The 4,577-nt window shown below is 36.6% G+C and overlaps 1 long non-coding RNA gene across 1 annotated transcript; it reads right to left on the bottom strand.

Annotated features, from left to right (window-relative positions):
* Positions 1–886: 886 nt before the first annotated feature.
* On the bottom strand, positions 887–3,437 carry LOC110902669. Its single transcript, XR_002571319.2, has 3 exons — positions 3,266–3,437; positions 2,251–2,328; positions 887–1,030 (listed from the first exon to the last, which is right to left on the bottom strand). It is a non-coding gene; the product is annotated as an uncharacterized LOC110902669 (long non-coding RNA).
* Positions 3,438–4,577: the final 1,140 nt, after the last annotated feature.

The following is a 4,577-nucleotide window of genomic DNA, read 5'->3' as shown; positions in this document are numbered from 1 at the left end:
AAAGTCAAACCCGAGTGTCCACAAGAATAATGAGCATCCCTCCCCACAAAAGTGAACGAGACTGTTATGTATAATATTGTGCGTCCCTCGATACCGAAGTAATTGAGACCGTAAAGTATGTAACTTAACGAAACCCCGTCGGGTGGTGTGCTACTCCTATAGCGCTATAATTGTTAAGGTGTGCTAGCTAAGTTAATGACAAGTAGTATGTATGAATTCGAGTATAACAACGTAAGTATAACAATTATCATGTATAGTGGATTGAGCGAATAAATAAGTTTGTGTGAATTGTGTATTTTGACAAGTTAAACATGTTACACCTAAAGTGTGTTAAAGCGAAAAGGGTCAAGTGCACTCACAAATTTTCCAAGTCTTCCGATTATCCATGTATTGACGAGTTAATGAGAATAGGAGAATGAATGTGTTCGGTGTTGGAGTTTATGGGGTGTTTTAGACTCGGAATTAGGAAGTTAAAGTAGTGAAAGTATGTATATACGAAAGTAATATCGAAGTTCCAAGAGTTTGTTTATGACACCATATCAAGTGGTTTCATGGGTCCCAAATTGCCCATTGGAATCATAACAAGTACTCTAGAATCTTTGATATGTTAGCTTAGGTTTATGACGATTAATCATGGCTTGATTAACATCCAACTCAGCCATGTTTTAATATAGTTACTTATAGTTTATATAGTAATAATACATTCTAAAACTAAGTCCAATCAAGTATTAGCATGTAGTATCATGTATGTCAAGCATGGAGGTTAGAAACTGTAAGACCCTAACACGTTTTGATCATAAATACGCAGCGGAAAATACGAACCATAAAATTTGTTTCACATCAATACTCTGACATTCTTGAAAAGCATTTAAAACAACTCTTTTTATAGAAAAACATTATTCATTCTAAATTACCGTATCAAGAATAACATGCAAATACAATCTATGTGACTACCCTCCCGTACAATCCATGCTCTTTATCTCGATCTTTATCCACTTGTTCTTCATGATGATAATGTTGTCCATGTAACCTACGGTCACCATATGAATAACCGACGAATTAGTAAATGGTGAGATCATATATAATTTAATACATATACTTAAAAGGCCATATCACATTCTAACTACATATGGTATTCCATTGAAACATCCTCTCAATTTTATTCACTCGAGTCTGACATCAATACCTCGAGAGTCCGACGTTCCCATACCTGCACTTCATTTCATTCTTAATAATAACATGGTTAGGAATACATAATCTCGAACATCTTGAATACCCACATCTTCACATAAACGTATACCAGTGATCTACAATCATTAGATTACAACACGCGTATACACTTTCATATATCTATGTACGTTCATACGTGTTCCAATCATATATACTTACATACAAGTTCACACTACTTACACATGCTACAGTTCTATATCTGCATATATACATACAAATCACATTCAGTTATTCGTATTCAAATATCATACTTTTACATGCATACAACTATCTATCTATAACATGCCTATGTACAAGTTTCGTCCTTTTCACACCTGTAATAAATTCTAACACATTTGTTCACACAAGTCTTAATTAGACACTTACATATAACTCACACAAACATGTCCACATTTATTATTCGTCTCTCATTCGTACACGCGTACTAGTTCCATCCTTACCCCAACATCCAAATCCACCTTCTGTTACATTACTTCTTAATTTTTACTCATACTCATAATTCGAATATTCTGACATGACGTGATTTAACTTTTTCAATTTAGAAAACTTTACATCGCATTTCGGGACTTTAACAGGGCCTCAGAATGTTTCTACGAGGTTTGGAATGTGCGAGAGACCAAAAACAAGGTTTTTGGGTTGTGGCTTGAACCCATCGTAAGCTACGGTCCACATGCCGTAGCTTACGACATCCTCCTATTGCCCATATCAATCCTGCCGTAGGCTACGGCTTACCTGCCGTAGCTTACGACTGGGACTTTCTGCCGAAGCAGAATCCACACACCGTAAGTTACGACCAACTGCCATACCTTATGGCCAAATGTTGTTATTTTGTGTTTGCAGTCAAAATTGACCTGTTTCGAGTCCCGCTCGATCAGGCCTGCCATGATTTGCTTCAAATTAAACATATAACATCTAACCAAGATTCTGTTTTCCTCTAACACTACCATGATCCCAATTTAAACAAATAGGTACAACAATTACATAAATACATACTTCGAAGTGAGTCTTAGAATCACTTACCTTAAGCGTCCGTTTCGTACTTGCTTCCTCGCATCCATTCTGTTAGCCATCCATGCATCCACCCACCTTGGCATGATCCTATACTTCCATGTCATTATGGTTACCACATTATTAGCATATACAAACATTCTAAATTACATTCATTTCATTTCCATGGTGTCATTTCAACATGTTCTAACATGGTTGCTTACTAGTAAGTTCGAATATCCCATAACTAACAAAATTTCACTTATTGAATTACATCAAGCATACATTTAAACACATGGCGGACATACCATGTGCTAAGCTCCTAGTACAAGCTTTTAATGCACGTATTCAACCAATTCATATGAAAATCACAAATTACATGGTATTTTACATTTCATTCATGTTGATCAAGTGGTTACATGCAAATTCACTTACAATCATCTACTAGACATTGTATCAAACACTTGGCGTGCGAACCATATCTAAAGCACAATGTACAAGTAATTCATGTCTACCTTCCTAGTTCACAACATCAAGCATCATGAACATTTGTCTTGTCATAGATTGCACATGCAATACCATTAGACCATTCATACAACACCATCAACTTCCTAATTTTCGTACAATAAATTTGTTATAAACTGTTCAGTTTCAAAACATTAGTTCCAGACCTCTAATCGGAATTTCCTTCGGAGGTATTATAGATCCGTATGCCAGAAAGCTACAGTCAAAATTTCAGCTCAATCCAACGGTCGGATCTCCGGGAAAACCGATTCTAAGGGGCTGTGTTTTTATAAAAACGCAAATACGAGCTGCTATGAAAACGAGCTTAAATCTCGAGTTTAACAGCTCTATTTTACATTTCCACCGTTCAAAGTGATGATATATATGTTATAATACTTTTATACAAAAATCAAGATGATCCAACGGTTAGATTTCACAGATCGTCCGATTCTTTGTGACTGGATTATAGAATCACATTCTGGACAAATTTGATTTCTACAATTTTAACAACTTTAAGCAAGGATTTAGGTAAATCGGAGCTTACCATTACGTTCGTAGCATCCCTAAATGGTTCCAGGTTGAAACCCACAACTCCAACCACCTCCGGCCACCGCGAATTGCCGCTAAACGCCACCGCCGGCCACCCATCTTTCTCTAGTTCTATCTCTCTCTTATTTCTCTCTCTAACTTGAGAGAGAAAATCTGCCAAAATGAGCCATAAAGGGGCTTTATATATTGAACTTTGGATATTTACATAGTATGAGGTAGCCGTATTTACTTGAACCGAACCCATCATATTTATCGACATATATTACTAAAATGCAATCCGTTACAATATGTTGATATCCAGCAAGTTATTTTCCCTCATAAATAATTCACAACGAATTATAAAATAATATTGTATAACTTCATCTGAAACGGTACCCATACTAATGTGCTTTAATATCTCTCTAATTACATAACACGAATTAATCTCTTTTACGCATTTTTGGGGTGTTACAGAAACCTCATTATATTATTCACCATTACACACACCATCATGAAGATGGTGGGAGGGTCATGAATAACAAGAAGGTAAATCTAATCTAGTATATTATCAAGCAAATCATCAAGTGAGGTGTGGAACAAAGTAGGGTAGCCAAAGCATCCAAAGTTCACACTTGCATCAAACATAAGTCTTGCCATATGAACTATGGTAGACTTATGTGACTTCAACACTTGTGGGTTGTCTAAACCCTATTAAAACAGGAAGTTTAGAGAGTGTTGCACCTCTAAACTCGTAAGAATCAACCATACACAAGCACTATAACCATGGACTTGATTAGTGGCAAGGTAGGCACAAGATTCATGTAAGAATGTATGAGTTTAATAAAGTTCTAAAGTATAATCTTCCAAAACAGAAAGTTTGGACCTCAAAATGGTGATGTTCCACCTTAGATTACCATGGTAATCTTGTGGAAACATTCCTAGAGGTGTTCCAAGCTTTGTAGAAGAAGAAATGGTGAAGAAAGTTGAAGAAAAGTGAAGAAAAAAGTGCTCACTTTGGCACTTAGAATAATCTGCCAAAACTAGTATTTTCCAGGTGAATTGAGAGCATTTTAGGAGTGTAAATGAGTTGGAAAATGAAAATGAGTGTTAGGAGGCTTGGTTATATAGTTGAGGTTTAGGGTTTGGGATTAGTTGAGTAATTAAGAGGTAGTTGCAACCAAAACTAACACAAAATGGACCAATACATGAGCAGCTAACAACATTCTGTGGATCAGACCCTCTTGCGGGGCGCGGCAAGGAAGGGGGACGGTCGCAGGGCGCGACAGCCTCAGGCCGGGAAACTTTGTTGATTTTTGTCACTTTAAGTC

The sequence above is a fragment of the Helianthus annuus genome, chromosome 13, assembly GCF_002127325.2.
Source record: "Helianthus annuus cultivar XRQ/B chromosome 13, HanXRQr2.0-SUNRISE, whole genome shotgun sequence".
Classification (NCBI taxonomy): domain Eukaryota; kingdom Viridiplantae; phylum Streptophyta; class Magnoliopsida; order Asterales; family Asteraceae; genus Helianthus; species Helianthus annuus.
The sequence above is the reverse complement of the archived record's forward strand: the minus strand, read 5'-3'. Positions and strand labels throughout refer to the sequence as shown.